This window comes from Lontra canadensis, unplaced genomic scaffold (genome assembly GCF_010015895.1).
Source record: "Lontra canadensis isolate GAN:19392208 unplaced genomic scaffold, GSC_riverotter_1.0 scaffold16, whole genome shotgun sequence".
Taxonomy (NCBI): Eukaryota; Metazoa; Chordata; class Mammalia; order Carnivora; family Mustelidae; genus Lontra; species Lontra canadensis.
The window spans coordinates 19,463,104-19,476,514 of NW_022631010.1; the positions used below are offsets into that span (position 1 = coordinate 19,463,104).

The following is a 13,411-nucleotide window of genomic DNA, read 5'->3' on the forward strand; positions in this document are numbered from 1 at the left end:
CTCTATATAATCTCAATCCTTTGATACTGGTTGAGACTTACTTTAAGACCCCAGATATGACCAATCATTGAAATTTAAAAAAAATTTTTTTTTTTAATTTATTTGACAGACAGAGATCACAAGTAGGCAGAGAGGCAGGCAGAGAGAGAGGAAGGAAAGCAGGCTCCCTGCTGAGTAGAGAGCCCGATGCAGGGCTCGATCCCAGGACCCTGGGATCATGACCCGAGCCAAAAGCAGAGGCTTTAACCCACTGAGCCACCCAGGCGCCCCCAATCATTGAAATTTTTGAAGCCAAATGTGTGTTAGTTGGCCACAATGTTTTATTTATATATAGTCCTGGACTATATACAGTCTTTTGTTCAAAGTTCTAATCATTGATTTTTGTCTGGTTAGCTGTCAATTACTGACTGGATGTGCTAAAAATCTTTACCATGATTACAGATTTGACCACTGCTTGTGGTTCTGTCAATTTTTGTTTTATGCATTTTGTGATTTACTAAGATGCACTTAAGAGTTAAAACTGGCATTATCTTTAAGCTGAATTAAACTCTGATCACTATTAAGTGTGCTTTCTCTCTAGAATACTTTCTGTGTATGTGTCAAAGCCTCTTTTATATAACAATAATATAACACCAGTTTTCTTTTGTTTTCTTCTCTTTCTTCTCTTCCTCTTTCTCTCTCTTTTTTTTTTTTAAAGATTTTATTTATTTATTTGACATAGAGAGAGAGGGAGAGAGACAGGGAGAGAGGGAACACAAACGGGAAGAGGGTAGGGTGAAGCAGGCTCCCTGCTGAGCAGAGAGTCTGATGTGGGGCTCTATTCCAGGACTCTGGGGTCATGACCTGAGCCCAAGGCAGACAGAGGCTTAACAAATGAGCCACCCAGGCGCCCCATCTTTTTTTGTTTTTTTGTTTTTTGTTTTGCATTAAGTAATCCTTATGCCCAGCGCAGTGCTTGAACTCACAAACCGGAGATCAAGAGTCCTATGCTCCACTGATCGAGCCATCCAGGTGCCCCCATGCCAGTTTTCTTTTAATAGACTTTCTACAATATATCTTCTATCTTTCATTTTTAACCTGTCTCCTGTATACAGCACAAGAGTGGATTTTTAAAACCCGGAATGTTATCTTTATGTTTTAACTGCAGTTTTTAATCAAGTTATACTAAATATGAATGCTGATATATTTGAGCTTAAATCTATAATCTATATTGTGCTGTTTTCCCATCTGTCCTTTCTTATCTCTTTTTTTAAAAAAGCATTCCATTTTGCCCCCCTTCTGCTTGTACAAAAGACAATTTCTGTTCTTTAGTAATTACTGTTAAAAAGAACATGCAGGGTTCCCCAAGTTCAATTGATTCTACCCTTTCCCCTGACTCCATTATCCCTTCTGCCTTCAATGGTACACTGTTTTCATGTATTTAATACTCTCCCTTTTCCAGCCACCACCCCCACACCAAACGATACTATTATTCTTTTACTGTGTTTAGAGGGGTCCAAATACTTACCACCCTCTTTATTCCTTGCTTATACAGCTTACTCCTCCCATTTGCCATTACTTGACCTCCAAGAGCATCCTGCGGAATTTCCTTTAGCAAGGAAGGATCTGTCACTAATGACCTGTCCTGGTTTTTGCCTTAAAAGTGATCTGGGTTTTTTGATTTTGGACTTCTCCCCGCTTTTGGTTCCTCTATCACTACACTGCCTACATATGGGTGTTTTCTCCTTTTTTGGATGGGTGCCTCATCTATTCCATAAAACCCTCAGGCATCATCTCGCCAATACTGGCTCTGGCCCACGATCTCTCTCCTCTCCCCGAATCCCAATTAGACACTCTTCCCAGTCTACCCTCCATGATTCTTAATTGCTCTTAGAAATTATTCATCTATTTGGGTTTCGAAGATGAAATCTGTACATTTTATTCTGCTCTTTCAGTTCACTTTTTCTCTTCAATCTGCTGGGTTTTTAATTACAATTATCGAGCTGCTCATGTCTAGCAGTTGTCCCTGCTTCCTTTTTAAATTCTGCTAGGTTGTTTTATAGTTTCCTTGATGTGTATGTATTTTCGATCTAGTCTATTACTTGAAGTATAGTAAGAGGCATTGTTTACAATCTCAGTCAACTCCTCCACGGTCTCATATTTTCACAGATCTGTTTCTGCTGGTCCCCATTCACAGTGCTCTGTATTCCTTGGGTTTACTTACTCCTAACTAGGGACTGCTCACTTTCCTGTGAAAATTACACATGGGGCTTCACTATGCCTAGAATAAAGGAGCAGTCCTTCAAAGATCTGCTCATCTGCTCACTTGCAGGATGGCCCAGGAGCACTGTCTGTGCAGGTCGACTCTAAAATAAAGAATTTAAAAATCGGCTAGAGAATTTCCTTCCACTTAGGTCATGGGATGTGCAAGAGGTACAACTTGTGAGGACCAGCTCTCAGGAGGGTAATGGGCTTATTTCTGGGTTGCCTTCACCCCGGATGCATAGCAGCTCTCTGTGGTTCGAACTCTCAGTAGGCAGGCTCTTCCATCATACTGCCCCCTGTGCCCAGAGATGCCCTCAAAATTCAGAATTTCCCTTGTTTGCCAAATGCCCTTGGGGTTGGGCTTACTGTCCAACGTCACTCCTTTCACTGAGGTGTTGGTTTCCTCATTATCTTCCAAGAGTAAATAATCCAAGTGTCCAGTTAGATGAATGGACAAAAAAGAGGTGGTATGCTTTATACACACACACACACACACACACACACACACTCACTCACTCACATTGGAATATTACTCAGGCAAAAAGAATGAAATCTTGCCCGTTGTGAAAACACAGTCACACCTTGAGGGTGTTACATTGAATGAGATAAACCAGATGGAGAAAAACAAATACCACATGATTTCACTTGCAAGTCATTATCTAAATCACAAAAACTAACAATCCAAACCAAACTAAACCCAAATTCAGTTACAGAGAACAGAGTGGTGGTTACCAGAGGGGAGGGAGGAGGTGAAATGGTCGAAGAGAATCAAGTGGGACAAACTTCCAGTTACAAGACAAATGAAGTCCTGGGGATGTGATATAGAGCATGGGGAATACAGACAATAATATTTTACCAACTTTGCACAGTGACAGACAGCAACTGAACTTATCCTACGATCACTTCTCAGTGTATGCAAATCACTGCTGTACATGTGAAATAGAATACTGTATCTCAATTACACTACAATAAAAAAAGAAAATATCTTCCAAGCCATTCCATGCTTTTCAGAAGGTGCTTTTTATCTGTTATGTAGCACTAGGCCTGCACTGCCCCCAACCCCATTCAGAAGACTGGTCCAGACCACCCAATCACCAGAACACAGTGGCCCCTCACTTCTTGGGGCTACTGACATTTGGCACCGTTGTGCCAAGAGACACTGATGTTCGGCATTCCTAGCCAAATGAAATCCCAGCCAACCAAGCTCTCAAAAGAAAAAGATGATCATCCCCCCTGTGTGACAGCAGGGCTGGAAGGGCTGCTAGGGAAGCTTCCAAATCCAGACCCGGATAGACATCCATCCCAGGAAGAGGGGAGTCTGCAGTCCACCCCCACCAACCTGGGTGGGGTCTGCACACGGATTCCAGGAGGTGGGAGGATCTCCAGGTTAGAAAGGTGGGGGTTGGGGCTGAATGACACCTGGTATTCAACTGCTGGCTCCTTTGTTTTTAAAAAATCCCCTTAGAGGCACCTGGGCAGCTCAGTCATTAAGCCCATGCCTTCAGCTCTCAGGTCCTGATACCAGGGTCCTGGGATCGAGCCCCGCATCTGGCTCCCTGCTTCTCCCTCTCCCACTCCTCCTGCTTGTGTTCCCTCTCTCACTGTCTCTCTCTGCCAAATAAATAAATAAAATCTTAAAAAGAAGGAGAGGAAGAAGAAGAAGAAGAAGAAGAAATAATCCCCTTAATACTCCAACACACATTACGTTAACCTGGGGTTGGGGCTCAGATAACTCAGTCCCCAGATAGAAGCTCTCCCTTCATTGCACAAAGAGGAGCTGCATTTCCACTCAGATTTGTGGTGAAGAGGTAGCATTTGCTCATCAGCAACAATACCTGACCCTCTTCCACAAGCCTTTTGCAAAAGCCCACCTCGGATTAACAAATTCCATGGCCAAATGTTCCCATCTCAGTGACAAAGAGGGAAGTGCGGTAGGAGTTATTTCTTATTAACAGCGACAGTAACTCAAACTTCATTCTGGTTCCTTTTTAAAGTCGGCCATTGTATAATATATTCCGAGCCCTCCAGTCCTGCCGATGGGAGGATACATGAGTCCTCGCGCCTTGGGAAAAAGTCTGGCCTCTCTTCTAAAGCCCAGCATACGCCTCCTGGAGGCTTGCAGTCCTGCTCCTAGGGACAGACCTGACAGCCATGTGGATCAATGGTCACTGCACCGAGGGGCAGGACTTTATATTTCACAATATCATGCAATTTCTGCCATATTATATATGGAGTCCCCAGTTAACTCTCCAAGTATCCACACAGAGTAGAACAGGCACAGGCACAAGACTCACAAGCCAGAGCACCCACATGACAATGACAGTGAACCACCAGGAGGCCGACAGCGCAGAGCACTCCCACCCACCACATCCAAGGAAAGGCCCAAGAGAGCATGGGCTGCGTGATTCCATCTATACCTCGAGTTCAAACACAATGGAGCAAATCCGTGTGCCAGGAACCAGCAGAGCTGATACCCTTGGGGCTGGGCAGCGGCTGGAGAGGGCAGAAAAGGAAACTGTTGGGGGATATTTCTTGATCTGCTGGTTCAACAGGGTGATTGGTTTGTGGCAGTTTACAACTAGGCTGCAGACTTGTGACAGCACTTTTCTGTGTGTGTAGTTTAGTTAGTTAACTAAAGTAAACTAACTAGAGTAGTTTACTTTAGTTAGTGTAGTTTACTTTACTTTAGTAAAGAGCTTAAAAATATATATGCCCACTCTGGTGGGAAACCCTATCACAAGGAACTTGAAGGCAGAGCGTCTTTGGTCCCCAGAGCATATGGTCCTGTCACTGCTGCCACGTCATAGCCCTCTCCCAGGCAATGTGGCATTGCTCCCGCCCCCGAAGAGCTGGGTGACTGGGGCCAGGGCGGGGGAAGGCAGTCACCTCCTGCCCCAACCTTATGACCCATGGCCACACCCACCACACTGTCCTGCGCAGCAACTTTTAAAAAAGCCAGCTGTTCAGAAAAAGTCTCCAACTTCATAAGCTCCCAACTTTAGGAGGGAAGCAGATTAACACAGGAAATAGCGGCTGGGCTTCAGAGTCATGGCTGAAGTTGACCTTTTCATTGTCCCTTGACACGCCACTGTTTAAGACTTCCTTAAGGGGATCAATAATTCATTTATTTTTTAGCACTGACTCCTCTTCCTCAATCACTATGATTGCTACTAAGCTCTGAAAATTACTATTTCTCTTCCTACTTACAACAAATCCTGAGAGGACAGAACGAAATGAAAGTGTATTCAATAAAAATAAGGCTCCATCTAATTCCTACTCAGCAGGAGTCTTAACTGACAAGAAAACGGTTTGGATGTAGTCAAGTGGTACATTTTAAGCACTGAATGGCAGGTTCCAGAGAAACATACCACCTGGGCTTCGGGCAGAGCAAGCGTCTTCACCCTTCCAGGGAAAATGAGTAGGCCAGACGCTCCCATCTCAAAAGGCAAGGAATCCGGGATCAACTTTTCATTTTCTTGCCCAAAAACAAAAGCAGGAAGAGGGGAGGGGAAACAAAAGGAAGGCGGCAGGCCAGGAATGGACGCTTACCAACCAGAGCACGTGCCCCCAACCACCTCCTCTGGCCCGCCCTAGCCTCCGCGTTCCAAAACCTCCGAGGACAGGGAACTCTGTGCGGGAGGCAGGAGGCTCAGCTCCTCAATGTCTGTGCTCCTCGAAGTCTGACTAAAAGAGAGAATAAAATGCCAACTACAAGAAAAGAATTTTCCTCCTACCACTAAGGAACACTGCTTGCTCACTAAATACAAAATCCTCCTCTTCTCAGAGCGAGCCAGCACATTGTTCAAAGCAAAAATAACATTTTCTTTCCTGGCGAGCGTGTTGTCGCTGATACGCTCAGTTCTTCCCCAAGCCCCACCTAAGGCTCCTCAGGCATAGAAGGGAATCGAGGGTGCTCGCTGTGTGTCCTCCTCCTAGAAGCGTGAGCAGCTGGGAAGGGCCCCGTCCCGGCGAGGCACCATGACAGGGACAGTGGGCTGTGGAGAGACGAGGCGCACGGAGATTAATGTAACTGTCCTGGAGGCTTATAGCAGCTGGGAGAAAGCCAATGCGCAGGCCTCCCACTAAGGGTCACTTCGAAGCCCTGGGCTCTGGGGGCAGAGCAGGAAATATCCCCATTTGACAGCGTTCCTCTGTGAACGTTGCGTGCAACCTCTCCACTGGAGCCAGGCTGGATGGAATCCAAAAATCACTTGGCTTCGTAATATGTTTTTTGTGTTTATATGTGATGCTCTAGGAATCCTGACTACTTCAGGCTAAACAATAATATACTCCTAGAACACGAACATGAGAAAATCCTCTCCCAATGAGCTCGGTGAGGACAGGCATCCACTGTGGGCCAGGCATTAGGGGTACCTCAGGGAAAGAGAACAGATGCATCCCTGCGTCGGCAGAGTGGACAAAGTCAATCACATATGTGACACGCCTGGCTGGCGATCACAAAGAGAAAGCGATACAGAGGAGTGGGACAGGGAGCAGGGATAAGGGTGGGGGATCGCTAGGGGCTGTCACTTTAAGTAGGGTAGTTAGGGAGAGAAGAATTCACTGACCTGAAAAAGACCTGGCACGGGGGTGGGAGGCAGCCATGTGGCCATCTAAGAAACAGCGTCCCATGGACAGCAACAGCACATGCAAAGGCCCCGAGGCAAAAGCATGCCTGAGAAACAGAGGAGGCCACTGGGACTGGAGCAGAGGATATGATGGAGTGAAGCCCAGATGAAAGCAGGGACCTTGGGGGCCCCTATAAAGACTCTGGCCAAGGAGGTTCTTAAATAGAGAAGTGATATTGACCTGCTCTGGAAACAGACTCGAAGGCAGAGGGTGAGGGCAAAAGCAGGGACACCTCCTCAGAGCCAATGAAGCAACCCATGAAAGAGAGGAGAGCAGTTTGGACCAGGGTGGTACCAGTGGAAGTGGTGAGAATGGCTGCGTTCTTGCTTTGTTTTGAAGGGGAGCTTTGCTGTTGGACAGGATACAAGAATGAGAAAGCAAGGAATTGAGGATAAAGCGAAGTTTGTGGCCTGAAAGATGGGGCCATCTGGCCTAGTTTCATTTAACATGAAGAGGAAACTGAAGCCCAGGAAGGATAAAAGTCAGGTCCAAGCTCGCACCACTTATTTCTGAGACTAAAACCCCAGCTACTGCTTCTCTCTCCACCCCCTCCTGCAGCTCAGCAGGAGACAATGGTGACCACTCAGGTCACACCTGGACGCCCTCCAACTCCTCTCTGCTCTCAGATGCCTTAGTAGACACGGCTCCCTTGAGGACTGCCAATACCAAGCACATATCGTAAACCAGGATAGGATGCTGGTGAATGAGAGCCACAGGCCCTGCCCGGAGAGGATGACCAAGTCCAGGGCTGTCATGCAAGAAAGCAGACCTGCTGAGCAAACACATTTCCATTCTCCCCAAAAGAACCCCCAAAACTAGACTTTTAATGAAAAAATTCTCCTTTAAAAGGTGGCTTTGTTGTTTAATAACATGAGGGCAGCCAAACAGATCTCATGTGCCGGCTAAGTTCAGTCTATACAGGGCCCCATCCTGGAACCAGTCTCAAGACAGCCTAAAACACACCCGGTCCACTCACACCTTGTCAGGGCCTGGAATTACAGGTTTCAGTTTAAGATGACCTTTTATTCCAACTTTTGAGTCAGCAGATGACATTCATTATCACCATAAATAGCTGATAACTTCCAGAACAATCTTAGTGAAACTCCTCTCCGACCAAAAAGAGAGTAAGCAGCTGCCCGTCATTCTGGGTTCTTTGTTAACTTTGGTTTTACCTTATTCTACATGCAGAACAAAGATAAGCCCACTAGTACAGCCAGGAATTCAAGAAGTCTTCCCAAATACTACCCACTGATCCCTTCAAAGTTGTATGGAGTAGAACAGAGCCCTGCAAATGACCCAGGAATCAACTTACGTCAGCCAAGCATGAAAACACCAAGACACTGCTACGGCTGAGGTTTAAGGACCAGCAGCTATTCCCATCTTGCCAAACTAATCGAATTTAGAAATTACAAAACTTTCTTCATAAATCAAAGCTGCTCCCCATTGCTAGACAGTGGGATATACACGTCATTCATGGCACTTAAGGGAAACACATAAGATGTGTCTGGTTTTTATTTTGTTTTTTTAAAAGATTTTTTGAGAGAGGGAGAAGCAGACTCCCCCCACCCCCTGCCGAGCAGGGGGCCCAAAAAGGAGCTCGATCCCAGGACCTCGAGATCCTAACCTGAGCCAAAGTTAGATGCTAATCAACTGAGCCACCCAGGCACCCCAGATGGGTCTGGTTTTTAGATGTGGGAGCTGGGATGCAGGTTTCAGGAGATTTGTCAGAATTTGTCTGCCTAGGAAACAGCCTCCTAGGAAGTCCCCAAGTTAATTTTCTATAATGCAGAATGGTCCTCGTGCCCAGGCTCTCCCTCAGAATTAAATATTAACTTTCCCTACAAGCCATATGCTGTCGGCCGATACGGATTTGGGTTGGACTGACTGACCATTCTGATGTTGTTGATAACAGGTTAGGAATGTCCCCCCTGGGGTAGGGCCACTATCTGTGCTGTTCCCCCACCCACTTTTTTTCTTGGTACGCAATTTGCAATGTACACAATGAGGCAGAAATCAATGCCTTCTCAGGGTGCTATCTTATTAAGGTGAAACCCATGAACTACCACTAGTCCACCATTCCTGACATACAGAATGGGCATCTTACATGGTTCGACATATTTTTAAATGATCAAGAAAGGAGACTTGAACATTCAAAGAATTCCAACTACCTCGAACTCTTAAAAAAAAAAAAGAAAGAAAAGAAGAAATTCCAGCTATCTCTAGATCAGCACTGTCCAGAACTCTCGGTGATAATGATCGGCTACTGAGCATGTGAAATACGGCTAGTGTGACTAAGAAACACTTTTTAAATTCTACTTGATTGTACTTGTTTTAAACTTAAACAGCTCTATGTGGCTACTGTACTGGACAACAGAGTTCTAGACTGTCTCCTCACATGAGAAACAGGTCTCATTCATTTATATTTATAGTGTCTAAAGACCTAGCACACAGGAGACATTTGATAAAGAAATGAAAATACCTTCTTGCACTGAATACATCTCAGCTGGGTGTGTACTTTCTTCCTCTGAAGCTCTTAATTCTGCTCTTGTAGCTCCACGTCCTCCCGTAAGCAGTTACTATCCCAGCAAATGTGGGATTATCGGGTCCTGTGGGTGAACATTCAGAAGGCCACGCCCACGCTGTCCAGCAGCTGAGCAACAGGAACTGGCCTGACCACCACCTGATCTGCTGTGCCTCCATGTTCTCATCCACAGAATGGGAACAACCATACCTATTCTATAGAATGGGGCGGCTGCAAGACCTAGATAGGTGTTGATAACTTTGATTCTCAACAGCCAACCTTAAAAACCAAGCTGAGCTCAGCTTGAGGTGTCCAATGAAGTAGTAGGCTAATTAACAAGACTATTAGCAGGTACGGTGGTCTACCTCACTTGGTTAACATTTATTGTGTTATAGGCCAGGCCTTAACTACTACTGTAGGCCCCGGATATACAGCTGGATAGCACAGTATCTGCCTTCCTAATTCTGGCTGACCATTATTTTTTCCCTCCTGAAACAAGATTTTAGTGAACAAAAATCCATAGTCTCCAAAGACCTTTAGAGCCCCTGCCCAAGTGTCATGCATTATAATGTAAGAGTTCCCAGAGATAAAAGAACAAATAAGAGTCTGGGGTCCTGATAATTTTAAAAGGTGTCCCTATTACATAATAAACAAATATTCCGATTAAATCATTTCCATTCAACCACTTAGAATTTGTTACTATATAATTAATGCAGCCTGCTGACTTAGGAACCATTTCAGCAAAGAGCTTCATTGCTCAGATGTGACTCATTCAGGATTCAGGTTTCAGGATTCAGGATTTATCTAAAACTCTCCCATCACCAGCAAATAGTCATGCACCAAGGTACCACACTAACTTCTCTCTTTAGAGACGTTCAGAGGCTGATTCCTAACTATGAAAGAAAGTAGTCCTATGACAGCATATGGTGCCTATGGCTCTCTCTCCTCTCTCTCCAAACCTCAAGACACCATTCTTGTCCCTATCCTAGGCACCTTGCAAGCCACGTGTGCATTGCTCCAGGTAAAGGGAAAAGAGCCTAATGGCAGGTGTCTCTCCACTTTTCCTCCTTTGCATAAATAGAGAGGGAAGTGGCATCTCCAGGACCTCAGATCTGGAAACTTCTTTCTGGAAAGGAAACAGGTTGGCAGCCCATAGTGGGGCTGACCTTTAGAAAGTTCATAAAGTAATTGAAACATCACCACCGAAAGCAGCATGCTTGCAGGATCACCAAGACTCCTCTGGTGTCAAGATTAAGAGGAAGTTAGGAAGAACACACACAGAAGGAAAGCGTAAGGAGGGAGGCAGAGTCAATTGGAGAAAGCTCCCCAGTGGTGTCCGGCGGATGTAAAACGTGCAGCTGTCCCTCCTGAGTGCTGAAAGAAGATCTCAGTCTCCAGAAACACCCAGCAGCCAGAATTCTAAAGAGATGTCTAGCATAGCATGTTGAGGCCCTAGTGGTCCCGCTTCCCCAAACTCCAAAAAATACCATCCAGATGCCCCCACCCCGCAGGTTCCTGCGCTGTAAGCAAACTGTGAGGTGGGAGGCTCCCAAACACCCTTCAAAGTTTCATTTCCTTGGTGCTTCCCAGTCTGCTGACCTCCGACCTCTGGGAGTTATTGCCCAACTGCCTTCTGTTTGCACAAGGTCCTAGTTTTTCCCAGCAGTTGCTGGGGAGGCTGCCCTGATCCTACTGTGAGTGGGTGATGTATCTCCAGGTTACAGATGAGGAAACCCAGGTTCAGAGAGGTTAAGGGACTTGCGTAGAGGGTCTGTAAATGAGAGCTGGGAGTGGAATCCAGACCTTGGGACTTCTGTGAGCCCTGGATGCTGAGACAGGCGGGCTGGAGGCAGAACCAGGCTCCACTCCCTCTAGTGACCTGCAAGCCCCTAAAAACTCAGCCCAGCAGTAACAGGCAAGACTTGTTGACTACTTCCTACGCGTTCTGGGTCTTCACAGCTTTTCTCTTAAGAAGAAACGACTAGCATCTCCGTTTTTTCAGACGGGGAAAGCAGACACCTGGAGCAAGACAGCTTGGCCCAGGTCACCCTGAACGCTGTCAGGATTTCAGAAGCCCACTCTCTTAACCGTTACACCACAATGAGCTACCATTTATTATCTGTAATCTGGGGAAGGGTCCCTGACGCTTTGCGGACACCCTCTTGGAAGCGCGCACCCCAGTCCGTCCTCCCTCACCCAGGGTACGGTCTGGGGAGCCTGGCGGGCCGGGGCGGGCGCCAGACCGGGTGCCAGCGCGCTTGGCCGGCCGGGCCGGAGGTGCCCGCTTCCGCCTGGGCCAGGCACCGCTGGCCCATTCATCGTGGCGCGGGCAGGGCGGACCGGGCAGGGCCCTGGTGGCCCCGTCACCCCGCTGGGCGCCTCGCGCCGGGCTCCGCGCGGCCGGGCCGGGGAAACGGTGCCCCTGGCCCCGCCGCCAGGGGGAGCAGGGAGCCGCAGCCCGCACTCCGGGAAGTTGCCACCGCGGCCGCCCGGGACGTCCGGACCCCGGACGGCCACGGTCCTTGCACGGCGTCCCCCGCAGCCCCGAGTCCCAGGCCCGCCCTGTCGGGGGGCCCCCCGCCGCCCCCCGGAAGTGCCTCCAGGCCGCAGCCCGCAGGCGGGCGTGCTCGGCCCGCGGGCCCCCCATTCAATCCCGCCCTCCTCCCCCCGGCCGGCCCCCGCCGCCTTCCGCCCGCCCCCCCACCCCTCCAGCCCGGACTCCAGCCCGGCAACGTCATCCGGCCGCTTCCCGAAACTTAACCCCTTCCTCCGCCAGCTGTGCGCCGCCCCGCCCCGCCGCCAACTTTCTTAGCCCAACTTCGGAGCGTGCGGGCCGCCCCGACGGCCCGCAGGCAGGGAGGCGTCGCCACGTCGCGCCACGGGGCCGCCGCAGGTCCCCCCCCCCAACCCGACGGCGAGGGCTGTGAGGTCCACACCGCGGGGCGCGCTCGGCCGCCGCCCCTGCACGGGGTTCGCCCGGCACACGCCCCCCCGGGGCCCGACCCGACCCTGAGGGTCCGCGGCCGCAGCGACTGCAGGCGGCAGGCGGCGCCGCCGGGGGAGGGGCCGCCAATGAGACGTGTCACTCGCGGCGCGGCCGGCTCCGGCCCCGGCGCCCCGACGGCCCGGCCCGCGCGCCGCCGCCGCCGCTGCAGGGCCCGGCCAAGTTTCTTACCTGCAGCCGGAGACGCGGGAGGAAGAGCGAAAAGGCAGCAGCCGCCGCCGCCGCGGAACAGGGAGAGAGGAGCCGGCCGAGCCTCCGCCGAGAAGCCGCTCCCGAGCAGCTGCAGGCGCCGCGACCCCGACGCCGTCCGCCCCGTCCTCCGTCCGCTCCGGCCGGTCGCTGGCTGCGTGCGCGCGTGTGGAGTCGTGGCACTTTCTGCCTCGGAGCTGGCGAACGGCCCCCTCCGCCGGGATCGCCGCCTCCTGCCTTCCCCACCCGGGCCAGCCATTCATCGAGCCGCCTCTCCCCATTGGCCTGCGCCCCGCCACTCCGCGGGTGGCTGGCCAGTCAGAGAGCAGGCGGCCCAGCCGCGGCGGCGGCCATTGGGCAGAAAGGAGGGTCTCCGCCTCGGCCAATGGGAGAGGGGAGGAGCTGCGGGGAGCCGCGGGGGGCGGGGCCGGGGAGGGGCGGGGTCGCGCGGTGCGGCGCTCGGCTCTGCGCGGGGGCGGGGCGGGGCGGGACCGAAACGCCCCGCCAAAGGGGGAGGGGGGCGCCGGTGGGCCCCGCCCACTCCAGGCCCGCGGCGCCTCTCGCTGTGGCTGCCTTGGGGCGGGCTCTGCCCAGGCAGGCCGAGGAAGGTTCGAATCCCGGCGAGGCCGATGCTGCGCCGGTGAATCTCGGCGGGCCGAGGTGGCGGTGGGTGTCACTCTGAGCGCGGTTGCGCAACCCGCCAACTGCCAGGAAGGAGGAATGCCTTATTTAAACCCACTGACTTCCCCCAAGCAGTGGTGCCTCCAGGCCCAGGGTGTGAGGACAAGTTCAGCTGGGGGTCAGCCCCGAGAGAACGAACTCTA

The 13,411-nt window shown here is 50.2% G+C and overlaps 1 protein-coding gene across 3 annotated transcripts in view; it reads right to left on the reverse strand.

The window, feature by feature from the left end:
• The window catches only part of RRBP1 (ribosome binding protein 1), a 63,376-nt gene extending 50,574 nt beyond the window's left edge, over positions 1-12,802 (reverse strand). For all 3 annotated transcript variants that reach the window (XM_032859231.1, XM_032859230.1, XM_032859229.1), the window contains exon 1: positions 12,570-12,802. The gene's annotated coding sequence lies outside the window, so the exon portion shown is untranslated. The remainder of the gene's footprint in view (positions 1-12,569) is intronic.
• Between the last annotated feature and the right edge of the window lie 609 nt (positions 12,803-13,411).